The sequence below is a fragment of the Bos grunniens genome, chromosome 12 (genome assembly GCF_055505025.1).
Source record: "Bos grunniens cultivar Pamir isolate PY7600 chromosome 12, Bosgru_T2T1.0, whole genome shotgun sequence".
Classification (NCBI taxonomy): Eukaryota; Metazoa; Chordata; class Mammalia; order Artiodactyla; family Bovidae; genus Bos; species Bos grunniens.
The window spans coordinates 12,213,850-12,228,431 of NC_141176.1; the positions used below are offsets into that span (position 1 = coordinate 12,213,850).

Here is a 14,582-nt window from a genome sequence, read left to right on the forward strand (position 1 = left end):
TTCCAAAGAACACCCAGGGCTGATCTCCTTCAGAATGGAATGGTTGGATATCCTTGCAGTCCAAGGGACTCTCAAGAGTCTTCTCCAACACCACAGTTCAAAAGCATCAATTTTCTTCGGCGCTCAGCTTTCTTCACAGTCCAACTTTCACATCCATACATGACCACAGGAAAAACCATAGCCTTGACTAGATGGACCTTTGTTGGCAAAGTAATGTCTCTGCTTTTGAATATGCTATCCAGGTTGATCATAACTTTCCTTCCAAGGAGTAAGTGTCTTTTAATTTCATGGCTGCAGTCACCATCTGCAGTGAAGTTTATTGTTAATGCAAACCAAAGTAGTAAACATATACAGCACATCTTTTATGACATAGTTTTTTTTTAATTGACTTCTAAATACACTAGCTCTAAGTTCCTCTTATTTAAAAGGAAATTCAAAATTATTTTTAGCCTTCTGCAAATTGTTTTTTATTTTCTGCTCTTTAATTTTACACTGAGGTGTAAATATTACAGCCAGAATATTATCTATTTCAGATTTAAAGAATGGCAGCAAAGGAAATCAAGTAAAAGTAAAAACAAAGACTTTTCTAATCCACTCTTTGGAATTGTGGTTTTTAGTTATATAAAGATAAATACAACACTGTACTTCTTTTGCGTTAATTAAACACTAATTTCTTCTCCTTTTATCCTACTTTCGAGTTTTTTAAGATCTTGGAAACCTGAAATTATAATCAGGGTTTATTAATAAGCCTCAACTGTATCTTCTCTTCTTAGAAATGCCCGCATTTTCTCAGAATATACTGACACCAAGGTTGCTGTCCTTTCATAGAGGACAAGCTGTTAAAAATGGAATCCACTCCCATGCTATTGCTCCATTTCAAAGTTCTCACTTAGAGGTGGACTACTCTATTAATGGGATGTAAAACTTCTAAAAAGTGGGTTGGGTGGGAAGAGTAGAAGTGGTTTTAAAAGCTGCGTTTTGTAACATATGTTGTAGCAATAAAAGTACCTTTATTGATTTCTTACACTGTCCACAGTCAAATATATGGTACAAAGCTATACAGGCTTTAAATGGCATGTTGCAATACACACAACATTTTAAATAAATAAGTTCAGACAAACAAAATGGGTGTTAATTATATCAGCTCTGTGCAATTCAAGAAACCTAGAGAAAAACAAATATCATAAATGCACTGTACTGTCAGAAACACAAAGGGTTTCTTAAAAGAACAAGCCATGAAAAACCACTGTGGGGAGCTCATGCTCCCTCCCCGCTTCCAAGATCAGATTCCCCCTTGCTCGTTCAAATTCCTCCTGAGCAATCTCAGGAGCTTGTTGTGGTTGTGTTGTATTGGTCGCTCAGTCGTGACTGACTCTTTGTGACCCCAAGGACTGTAGCCCGCCAGGCTCCTCTGTCCATGGGATTTCCCAGGCAAGAATACTGGAGTGGGTTGCCATTACAAGCCCTATAAATGTAGGATGCAATGTGAAGTCCCTGGCTGCCACTAAGAGGCTCCTTTGCTATGTCTTCTTTCAATGTGTTAAAAAGAAAATTCAACTGAGCAAACTTTACAAATCTTATTGACCTTATTCAAGTACTCTGCCTGGAAAATCCCATGGACGGAGGAGCCCGGTAGGCTGCAGTTCATGGGGTCCCTAAGAGTCGGACACGACTGAGCGACTTCACTTTCACTTTTCACTTTCATGCATTGGAGGAGGAAATGGCAACCCACTCCAGTATTCTTGCCTGGAGAATCCCAGGGACAGGGGAGCCTGGTGGGCTGCCGTCTATGGGGTCGCACAGAGTCGGACACGACTGAAGCGACTTAGCAGCAGCAGCAGCAGAAGCAGGTTGTGACAAGGTCACTTTCCTCAGGGGTCTCTTGGGCCAGTGACCTCATCAGTGCTGACCAGTTGATCCTCATTTACGGGTTTAAGAGTCCATTTCTGGGAGAGGCTGAAACTATAATCAAGGTAAATCTGGGTTTTGTGATGAGAGTTTAGTGTAAGGGACTCCATTTGGGGCTAGTCACTTTTGGGGGCTGTGTTACTTTTAACACATTTCAGAGCCTTCCGAACTCCAGCCTCATCTGTCTCCTGGCTCCATATACTCTCTCTGGGAATCTCACCTACTCCCTTCACTTCAATCGTCTCATGTAGCTCACATGTCTCTCCCAAGCCCCAGCTGAGATGAGATCTCCTGTTTCAAATTGTCAACTGAGCTTCTGTACCAGACGTTCATACTAAACTCATTATGCTTCCACCAAAACCAACTCTGCTTTCTTTTTAACCCACTCTTAACAGTATGGCCTCATACCCAGTAGTTGGTCAATGAAGGAGTCTCAGAATGTTTTTGACTACTGTATTTTTTCCCTGCTCCATTCAAAACGTCACTAGAATCTCTGTAGTTTCAATTTGCAAAACTTTTCCTTCCTTCCTTTCTCCCTCCCTCCTCTCCTTCCTTTTTCCCTCCCTCCTTCTCTTTTCTTCCTTTTATTTCCTTACACTCCTTTCTCCTCCACTTCTCTCTTTCCTCCCTCCCTTCCTTCCTTCCATATCGCCTTTGTCTAATTTATCAACCTTTTTAGCACCTAATGTTCTAGGTATTGTACTAGCTGAGTGGGGATACAATGATACATAACTACAACCCCTGACAACATTCGTAGCTTACAACCCAGTAGGAAACAGACAATGAAACAAACAAAATACAGTAAGCCTCCTACATATAAACTTTCAAGTTGTGAACACTCACAGATGCAAATGTGTTTGCATGTCCACTGACATAAACGAGTCCAGATGTCTGGTGTACACTGCCACATGCATGCATCCTCTGTACGTGGTTGTGATGTTGTGTACTTTACTGTAAAAAGTACAGTATCTTTATGTCAAGCCCAAAAGTATAAAAGCAGCAGTATACAGCTGATTGTGATAGTTGGGTACCAAGGCTAACTTTGCTGTGTGTGCATGCTAAATCCCTTCCATTGTGTCCGACTCTCTGTGACCCTGTGGACTGTAGCCCTCTAGGTTCCTCTGTCCATGGGATTCTCTAGGCAAGAATACTAGAGTGGGTTACCATTCCCTCCTCCAGGGGACCTTCCCAACCCAGGGATAGAACCTGTGTCTCCTGCAGCTCCTGCATTGCAGGCAGATTCTTTACCTGAGCCACCAGGGAAGGCCTTAGCTTTGTTGTACTTATAAACAAATTGGACTTATGAATGAGCCCTCTCAGAACAGAACTCATTTGTATGCAGAGAACTTACTGTAGATGTACATGTGATGTGTTCTGCTATGGAACATCCAAAGGTCTTGAAGATTTAACCAAAGGCTCAGGAAGTCCCACTATGCACAGTGATATTTCAGTTGAAATATCAAGGAATTAAAGAGGTTATGGGAAGGAGGAGAAACAGGAGTGTTCCAGGCAGAGAGAACAGTATGTGTAAAGACTTCGGGCACTAGAGAGCTGGAGCACTGGACAGGTCCAGATGAAGCCAAGGAGCAGGAGTGAGGAAGGGAATAATAAGGAACAAGCCTAGAGCAGGAGGCAGGGTCTAGCTCGGGCAGTCCTGGAAGCCAGGTGAGAGTTTGGATTGTTTCCCAACAGCACCAAAAGGCCGCTGAAGTAGAGGGGTAACAGGATCAGATTTTCACTTTAGGAAAATCATTCTGGTGAAATGCCAGGACAGAGAACAAGACTGAAAGCAAAGGAAAGCAATTTGGAAACTTTTTAACAAACTCAGACCAGAGATGGTGGTGGCTTCAAGTCAGGAGCTGAGAGATATGAATGTACTTAAGAGATAGTTAGGGGAAAGGACTAACAAGATCTGAGGATGAACTGGATGTGAGGTGAGAGAAATAAACCTTTCTGTCTTGGGCAACAAGGTGGAACATGATGCTACTTAAAGACACATGAAACTGGGAGTTGAGGTGCCTTTGCTGGGTAGGGAGGGAAGTCTAGTATTAAAAAAAGGCAGTTTAACTTTGGAAAGACTGACTCTGCCCTGCCTGCTTCACACATCTGCTCCTGCCTCTCTGACTCACTGTCACTGCTCCAGGGCAGCCCATCATTGTGCTCAGACTCCTAGAAAGGGTCCTCGTGGGCCTCCTGCCTCTAGATTTACAACTGGCCAGTCCACCATTTGTTTAGTTATTTTTCTTAAACAGAGATCTCATCAGGTCATTTCTGGCTTCATTTTAAAAGCTCCAATAATTCGTTCGAGGAAATGCTAAAAGCATAACCCAGGAAGGAATTTCTGTAAATATCCTGAACAAAATGAGACAGTTACAGCGATCTGTTCTTTCCAACCACAGTTTTCGCCTACAACAAAAAAATCCTGAGGATTACTTTAATTGAATAAATACATAAATAGTATCTTATTTTTCCATTACAAAAGCCACACGGACTCATTTTTCTCAATGAGAAGTTTAGAAAACAAAAAAAACTACCCAAAGTGCAATTGTCAAAATAAATCTGCTGCCATTTTCATTTTGTTCCTGTGGATACTTATCTTTACTTACTAATCATTATCCGATATACACAATGTGTATCCTTTAATAAAAATTGGCGCAAATAGCTTTTACATCACACTTGACTCTTCTGGAAGATAATATTTAGTCGGGAAGATCCCCTGGAGGGGAAAATGGCAATCTGTTTTGAGGATTTTTGCCTAGGAAATCCCACTGAAGAAGGAGCCTGGTAGGCCACAGTCTGTGGGGTCCCAAGAGTCAGACACGACTGAGCAACGAACAAGAACAACAACAACAACAAAAGGGAATGAAAATTTTCATTTAAAATTTTCTGTGGAATGAGAGATGATAAAAAAACTACAAACTGTCTCAAAAGGATGATGCTTTCTCTTATCATTACTCTTTTGTCTCATCATATTCTTTGTGACAGGTACTAGAAAGAAGGACCTTTACAGAGCTGGGAGTTGGATGGCTCTTTGACTACAGGGTTAGGAGGAGGAATGATTCTGTTAAGCTCCTAAAGACAGGAGGAAAACATACTTTAATTTATTAAATATTTTAAAATAAAATAAATATTTAAAATAAAATTTGAGGAAAGAACAGAAGAAAAGGAAATGGGAGTCGTATAGTTTGCTCTTGCTGAAGGAGGGAGAAACCTCTTCCAGCAACATTCTGCTCCCTTTGGGACAACAAAGAGGAGGAACCTGACGTTTTTCGAGTCTTCTGCTACATGCCTACCAGCCCTTCTAGTGCTTTACCACCCACACCCTCACGCCAGCCATGTCAGTGGGAGGTAACTCTTCTGTCTTGGAGAAAAGCAAACTTAAGTTCAGAGCTTCCCCAGTGGCTCAGTGCTAAAGAATCACCTGCAATGCAGGAGACAAAGGAGACATGGGTTCAATTCTTGTGTCGGGAAGATCCCTGGGAGAAGGGGACGACTACCCACTGCAGTATTCTTGCCTGGGAAATCCAATGGACAGAGGAGCCTGGTGGGCTACAGTCCATGGGGTCGCAAAGAGTTGGACACAACTCTGATGCTCAGTTGTGTCCAACTCTTTGCGACCCCATGGACTGCAGCACACCAGGCTTCCCTGTCCATCACCAACCTTCCCGGATCTTGCTCAGACTCATGTCCATCAAGTCACTGATGCCATCCAACCATCTCATCCTCTGTCATCCACTTCTCCACCTGCCTTCAACCTTTCTCAGCATCAGGGTGTTTTCAAATGAGTGAGTTCTTCTCATCAGGTGGCCAAAGCACTGGAGCTTCAGCTTCAGCATCAGTCCTTCCAATGAATATTTAGGACTGATTTTCTTTAGGATTGATTGGTTTGATCTCCTTGCAGTCCAAGGGACTCACAAGAGTCTTCTCCAACACCACAGTTCAAAAGCATCAATTCTTTGGCACTCAGCTTTCCTTATGGTCCAACTCTCACATCCAAACATGACTACTGGAAAAATCATAGCTTTGACTAGATGGATCTTTGTCAGCAAAGTAATGTCTCTGCTTTTCAATATGCTGTCTAGGTTGGTCATAGCTTTTCTTCCAAGAAGCAAGCAAGCATCTTTTAATTTCATGGCTGCAGTCCCCATCTACAGTGATTTTGGAGCCCCCAAAAACAAAGTCTATCACTGTTTTCATTTTTTCCCCATCTATTTGCCATGAAGTGATGGGACCAGATGCCATGATCTTCATTTTTTGAATGCTGAGTCTCAAGCCAGGTTTTTCACTCTCCTCTTTCACTTTCATCAAGAGGCTCTTTAGTTCCTCTTCACTTTCTGCCATAAGGGTGGTGTTATCTGCATATCTGAGGTTATTGATATTTCTCCTGGCAATCTTGGTTCCATCTTGTGCTTCATCCAGCCCAGAATTTTGCATGATGTACTCTGCATAAAAGTTAAATAAGTAGGGTGACAACATACAGCCTTGACGTACTCCTTTCCCAATTTGGAACCAGTCTGTTGGTCCATGTCTGGTTCTAGCTGTTGCTTCTTGATGTGCATACAGATATCTCAGGAGGCAGGTCAGGTGGTCTGGTATTCCCATCTCTTGAGGAATTTTTCACAGTTTATTGTGATCCACACAGTCAAAGGCTTTGGCGTAGTCAATAAAGCAGAAATAGATGTTTTTCTGGAACACTGTTGCTTTTTCTATGCTGCAACGGATGTTGGCAATTTGATCTCTGGTTCCTCTGCCTTTTCTAAATCCAGCTTGAACATCTGGATGTTCACGGTTCATGTACTGTTGAAGCCTGGCTTGGAGAATTTTGAGTATTACTTTGCTAGCACGTTAGATGAGTGCAAGTATGTGAACATTCTTTGGCATTGCTTTTCCTAGGGATTAGAATGAAAACTGACCTTCTCTAGTCCTGTGGCCATTGCTGAGTTTTCCAGATTCGCTGGCATATTGAGTGCAGCACTTTTCACAGCATCATCTTTTAGGATTTGAAATAGCTCAGTTGGAATTCCACCGCCTCCACTAGCTTTGTTCATAGGGATGCTTCCTAAGGCCCACTTGACTTCACACTTCAGGACGTCTGGCTCCAGATGAGTGATCACATGATCGTGGCTATCTGGGTCATGAAGATCTTTTTTGTTTAGTTCTTCTGTGTATTCTTATCAACTCTTCTTAATATCTTCTGCTTCTGTTAGGTTCATACCATTTTTGTCCTTTATTGAGCCCAACTTTGCATTAAATTCCCTTGGTATTTCTAATTTTTTTTGAAGAGCTCTATAGTCTTTTCCATTCTATTGTTTTCCTCTATTTCTTTGCATTGATCACTGAGGAAGGCTTTCTTATCTCTCCTTGTTATTCTTTGGAACTCTGAATTCAGATGGGTATGTCTTTCCTTTTCTCCTTTGCCTTTCAGTTCTCTTCTTTTCTCAGCTATTTGTAAGGACTTCTCAGACAACCATTTTGCTGTTTTGCATTTCTTTTTCTTGGGGATGGTCTTGATCCCTGCCTCCTGTACAATGTCACGAACCTTTATCCATAGTTCTTCAGGCACTCTGTCTATCATATCTGAGCATGCAAGCACACAAACTTAAGTTCTAAGCAGTTAGGATCCTGCAAACAATGGGATTTTAAAGGCAAATTCACTCTGACTTAAAAGAGGGGGCTGTTCTCTGCTTCACTATATTGCAGAACAGAATGTCAGGAGGTAGTCTCCCTGAATTGCTTTATATGCAAGTTTATTATTCTAATGTTGTGGAGTCATAAATCAGTTACTCAAAGATTATAAAACAGCCTAAAACATGTGTCCAGGAACTCCCTGTGTGCAAGGTCCAGAAGGGAGAAGGTGAGGAAGTCAATTTTTCTTTCTTCTGCAGTAATTTTTAAGATGGTCTCCAAGTGAGTGTTTGCTTGCCTGGCTAGTGTTCAGCTTGCCACTTGCTCTCTGAAGCATCTTAACTTTTGGCCTTCCCTCCAGTTCCTCCTAATTCTTCAATAACTTTCATAGAGTTGGCTCCATTTGTATCAAATTTAAAGCTTTTTTTCATAGGGTCCTAATTTTCCTTAGAAACACTAATTGTATGAATGTCATCAACAAATACCAATTGCAGTCAAACATAACAACTAAAAAGCTAGTATTTCAGTAGCATTAGGAGAAATAAATTGCTTTTTTAAAATAACCATAAAGTTTTCATCAAATGTTGAAACTTTTAATTCTTTGTCTAAAATGCCTGAAAATATACTTATTATACAAGTAGTTGGGAGACTCAGACAATCAATCCTCCTTAATCTGTCTCAGGTAGAGGTTTCTACCACCATCTTCATTCATTTGAATAAAGAGGGCCTAGACAAGCTGATCTCCAAACACGATCTTATTCTAGTAGTTTTTAATCCAGTAACACAGTGAGAGGTCCCTGCTTTAGGAATCACTGGAAATTTCTTATCTTCCAAATTCTCTCAGTGAACATACATTATTTATGTATCCAGAAAAAAGAACTAAAGTGCACAGTGAACAGTTCCAAGCAGCTGCATAAACAGGTTCCCTGTAACAGATCCAGAAACAGTACCTGAAAGTCAGGCAAAACAACACACCTTTCGATTGCACTACTCGTTTGCATGGCTTTAAAACACACTGATAAAGCTTCCTGGCAAAGTCAAAAGCTCCTTTTCAAACAGGAATAATAAAATCCACATCCCTGAAATTTCCCTTTGAAATCATGTGCTGCTGTAAATGGCAAAGTTAGACTCTTTGGTAGTTTCATCACTTGGTATAACCAAAGCAGCCAAGATAAATACTGTGGGGGGGAAAAATCAATGTGCTTACAAGAGCAATATACAGATTCAGAACAAAGGCAAGAAAAACACTCCTAAAAAACACTGGATGGATAAACTGAAGATCAAAGAGAACACGCGGGCTTCCCTGGTGGCTCAGTGGTAAAGAACCTGCCTGCCAATGCAGAAGACACTGGTTCAGTCCCTCAGTTGGGAAGAGCCCCTGGAGGAGGAAATGGTAGCTCACTCCAGTATTCTTGCCTGGGAAATCCCATGGGCAGAGGAGCCTGGCGGGCTACAGTCCATGGTGTCATTAAGGAGTCGGACATGTCTTAGTGACTGAACAGCAGCAAGAGAGAGTGTGCAGCACAGCAAAGAATTTCCATATTGTACTTTAGGCAACTCCATAGCAAGAGGTTTCAGAAGGGACACAAGATAATATGATATCAAATAAAGATATCATTATGCTTGATGAAACCAAATATTGTATAGCCTTGGGACTCCTAAGCACTGTAGCTATGAGAAGCACGGCACACTTTGTTATCAAATTCCCTGCTGCCACTAGCAGCTGGGGACACAGGCGGGGAAGTCTGGACAAGCTGTTCCGTCCGTCTACAGACATTAGACAATCATTCTGGCGTAGCAACACGGTGTGCTTCTGATGCTACACGGCAACAATCTGCCCCTGCACAGTTCAGACGGTTAATTAACAAAATCCACACGCTCTTTAATTTTGGCAATAAAATATTCACAGTATCTCAATATTAAATAGTTCAACAAACATTTACTAAGCCCATACCAGACAAAAACTAAATCTGTTCGTTATAAGCCTCTAATTAACAGATGGTATGAGATACAAAGGATTATATAGAATTACATAGTAACAATGTGTATAGAGTCCTCCTTAGTCAGTATTAAATATATGCTTACTGATTTTCACAATGTATAAAAGATTTCAAAATTAAATGCTATGAAAATTCAGGGGGAAATAAACAATTTTTTTAATTGTTGGGAAGTAATTCAGACAGAAATTTCTAGTCTGGAAGAAATGAATATGGTTTCATTGCATTATGTAAATTAATTAAGAAGTGAAATTGGGTTGATGAAATTTACTTTAGAAAATACTTCCTCACTGTAAGTTCATCGATATTGGTATAATTTTGATACAATGTTTATATTCATGAAAGTGGGTCAATATCTCTCAGGATAAAGAGAATAGGAGAATGTATCTTTCAACTTTCAAAGGGACTCAGGAGGTACATCAACTGAAGTGTCCACTCTTGTTTGGCTGCTGATGGAAACAAACCAACTGCAAAGTGACACTGGGGAGAACTGAGGAAAACCGAACGTAGGCTATCAGTGTATGTTAAAGGGTATTGTTAACTTGTTAGGTGTAATGATCAGATTGTGGTTATGTAAGAGATAAAAACTAAGATAGTATAAGAAAAATCCATTATGTAAAAGTATGGTCTTTTAAAAGACAACATACAGATGATATGTTCAACACAGATTAAAACAAGATGAACAAAATTCTGGTAATTGTTGAAACAAAGTTATGGGGACAAAGGAGTTCATTATATACTCTACTTTTTATAGAATATATTTTATAATTTCATAATAGAAAAATTCAAAATGCCCTGAACTCTGTATGTAAAGCATAGCTCCTGGCCTATTATAAGCACTGAATATAAGTTAGCTATTACATATTATTATTGTTGTTGCTATTGCTGCTGTATTACTAGTATAAGAATTTGTGTGTGTGGGTGCTAAGTCACTTCAGTCGTATCCAACTCTTTGCAACCCTATGGACTGTAGCTCACCAGGCTCCTCTAACCATGGGATTTTCGAGGCAAGTATACTGGAGTGGACTGCCATTTCCTACTCCAGGGGATCCTCCAGACCCAGGGATCAAACCCACATCTCTTGTGTCTTCTGCATTGGTGGGTATGTTCTTTATCATGAGGGCCACCTGGAAAATCATGGTATGGTGGAAAAAAAGCATGAGCTTGGAAGATGTGAGTCCTAACTCAGCCATTAATTAGCTATGTGATCTTGAGCAGATATTGAAACTTTTTGAGCTTCAGTCTATTTGTCAAGTATGGAAAATAAAAATATTTATCTCAAAGCGTTTCCATAGAACTACATGAAATGATTTTTAAAAGTATATTGGAAATTGTAAAACATACAATTATTACCATTTTTAATCCTTGCTCATAAGAAACTTGTAATTCAATTATAGGTGAAATTTAAAAATCAAAACAACTTTAAGAGAAAAATGAATTAAACACTGATAAAATACTATAAATGTTCCAAGGAAAACAAGATTATTTCTATTTGGGGGAGACTAAGACAAGCTTCACAGGGGGGAAAAAAATCTGAGCTCTTGAAAACTACAGGATTTTCACAGGGAAAGATGAGAGGAAGAAGTTCATATGAAGCAAACAATATGTAAAATGGCTGGGAGAATAGAAAGGCATCATGTACTTGCGTGTGTGCTAAGCGGCTTCAGTCATGTCTGGCTCTGAAACCCTATGCACTGTAGCCTGCCAGGCTCCTCTGGCCATGGGATTCACCAGGCAAGAATACTGGCGTGGGTTGCCATGCCCTCCTCTAGGCAATCTTCCTGACTGAGGGATCAAACCCATGTCTCTTATGTCTCCTGCACTGGCAGGCAGGTTCTTTACCACTAGCACCACCTGGGGAGCTCACCGCGTACTCGGGAAGGGTAAGAAACTCTGACTTGGAAGAACTAGAACTACAAAAGAGGTTTGGAGACAGGTCATAGGTTTTTTTGAGCGTTTCTCTTTGAAAGAGATTTTATCAGATAGGCAAGGGGAGCCATTTCGGCTTTCAGGAGGAAAATAAAATTAAGAGATGCTAAGATAAATCACTGCAGATGGTGACTGCAGCCATGAAATTACAAGATGCTTACTCCTTGGAATAAAAGTTATGACCAACCTAGATAGCATACTGAAAAGCAGAGACATTACTTTGCCAACAAAGGTCCATCTAGTCAAGGCTATGGTTTTTCCTGTGGTCATGTATGGATGTGAGAGTTGGACTGGGAAGAAAGCTGAGCGCCGAAGAATTGATGCTTTTGAACTGTGGTGTTGGAGAAGACTCTTGAGAGTCTTGGACTGCAAGGAGATCCAACCAGTCCATTCTGAAGGAGATCAGCCCTGGGTGTTCTTTGGATTTGGCCACCTCGTGTGAAGAGTTGACTCATTGGAAAAGACTCTGATGCTGAGAGGGATTGGGGGCAGGAGGAGAAGGGGATGAAAGAGGATGAGATGGCTGGATGGCATCACTGACTCGATGGACGTGAGTCTGAGTGAACTCTGGGAGTTGGTGATGGACAGGGAGGCCTGGCGTGCTGCGATTCATGGGGTCGCAAAGAGTTGGACACGACTGAGCAACTGAACTGAATTGAACTGAAGACTGATCTCAGTGTTGATAGATTAGAAAGTGCCATGGAATTGTAAAGAGTACCCACAGAATCAGTACTCTAAAAACACGAAACACATGAAAGTCAGAGACTGAGAAGGCATCTCCTATGAAAATCAGCCAGAGCTCACTTTTTGTTTGATAAGGATAATATATTAGAATTTTGGTAAAGGTAAAAAATATAGACTCTGGAATACAAGCAGAGCCTAAGTATGAAAATTTCACCAGAGTGCTATTATTTGGTAAAATCATACAGAGGGCCCACTTTAAGTGAAAAACAAAAAAGGAAAAAAAAAAAGTTGACAAATCTAGCAAATCATTGGACTATATTCACCTAGAAGCAATTGTGAATTATTAACTGTCTTATTAAATACAAATTAAATTCTGATGATTTGCTTTGCAATTTAACATCACAAATGAGAAAACATTACTATATGCAGATGATTAAACTTTTACTTCGTAAAACAAATACTATATATTTTTAAAACAATTCTTATATAAGGGGGGTACCTATGCATTTTAGAACACTGCATTACTAAACTATTTCTTCCTTCAAATATCTGATAAAATGCAACTGCTTCTCCAAATCCAAGTGTCCTTATTTAGAAACAGAAGGTTATTTATTTTGACCACGCCGTGTGGCATGGGGATCTTAGCTCCCCAAGCAGGGATCGACCTCGTGGCCCCTACAGTGGAAGCCCAGTCTTAACCACTGGACCACCAGAGAAGTCCCCAGAGGTTTATTCTTAAGGAGTTTTTAAACAACAAAAAAAATTATGCACCTATCAGCTGAATCTATAGCCCCAAAAATTCACCATGAATACTTGGTATTTCAAATACAATAAAGCTCTACAAACCAAAAGAAAGTAATATACGGGGAGGAAGAAAGCGTATTCTTTTTTTTCTCACTGTTTTAATTTATTAATTGAAGGATAATTGCTTTACAGAATGTTGTTTTTTTCTGCCAAACCTCAACATGAATCAGCCATAGGTATACATACATCCCCTCCCTTTTGAGCCTCCCTCCCATCGCCCTTCCCATCCCACCTCTCTAGGTGGATAAAGAGCCCCTGTTTGAGTTCCCTGAGCCATACAGCAAATTCCTGTTGGCTATCTATTTTACATATGGTAATGCAAGTTTCCATGTTACTCTTTTCTTTTTTTTTTTTTTCTGTAAAGTTGTTTATTTTTATTTTTTAATTTTATTTTATTTTTAAACTTTACATAATTGTATTAGAGAATGGAACTGGAGGAATCAACCTACCTGACTTCAGGCTCTACTACAAAGCCACAGTTATCAAGACAGTATGGTACTGGCACAAAGACAGAAATATAGATCAATGGAATAAAATAGAAAGCCCAGAGATAAATCCACGCACATATGGACACCTTATCTTTGACAAAGGAGGCAAGAATATACAATGGATTAAAGACAATCTCTTTAACAAGTGGTGCTGGGAAATCTGGTCAACCACTTGTAAAAGAATGAAACTAGACCACTTTCTAACACCATACACAAAAATAAACTCAAAATGGATTAAAGATCTAAATATAAGACCAGAAACTATAAAACTCCTAGAGGAGAACATAGGCAAAACACTCTCTGACATACATCACAGCAGGATCCTCTATGACCCACCTCCCAGAATATTGGAAATAAAATCAAAAATAAACAAATGGGACCTAATTAACCTTAAAAGCTTCTGCACATCAAAGGAAACTATTAGCAAGGTGAAAAGACAGCCTTCAGAATGGGAGAAAATAATAGCAAATGAAGCAACTGACAAACAACTAATCTCAAAAATATACAAGCAACTCCTACAGCTCAACTCCAGAAAAATAAACGACCCAATCAAAAAATGGACCAAAGAACTAAATAGACATTTCTCCAAAGAAGACATACAGATGGCTAACAAACACATGAAAAGATGCTCAACATCACTCATTATCAGAGAAATGCAAATCAAAACCACTATGAGGTACCATGTTACTCTTTTCGATACATCTCACCCTCTCCTCTCCTCTCCCCATGCGCACAAGTCTATTTTCTATGTAGAAAGCTTATTCCTGAAGAGAGCTGTGATGATAAAAGCATCACTGGCTTGAAAGTAAATAGCCATTTCTCTTTTTTACTGTCAGGAAAGCTGAAATAAATAGAAAGTCATGTTACGATTTTTTAAAAAACCCAGCATGAAACTAATTGCATGAAAGGTACATGTAACGTTATAATTACAGTAAGTAGAAAATAATGCATATAGTGCATGCTAACAAAGTTCTACAATATGCAGCACTGTATACTAAGGGACCGTGAAACATGTAATTTCAGGGTATCCTATCCCTTTTGGCTGACAGGCAGCAATTCTGCTTCTTTTACTGGAAAGTTGATGGACTGTTCCAAAAAAAAAAAAAAAAATCCCACACAGAAAAATGAAAAGATAAAATCAATTTTA

The 14,582-nt window shown here is 39.9% G+C and overlaps 1 protein-coding gene across 3 annotated transcripts in view; it reads right to left on the reverse strand.

Moving 5' to 3' along the window:
- Positions 1–14,582, reverse strand: part of VWA8 (von Willebrand factor A domain containing 8) — a 390,356-nt gene that overhangs the window by 230,652 nt on the left and 145,122 nt on the right. The window lies entirely within an intron of this gene.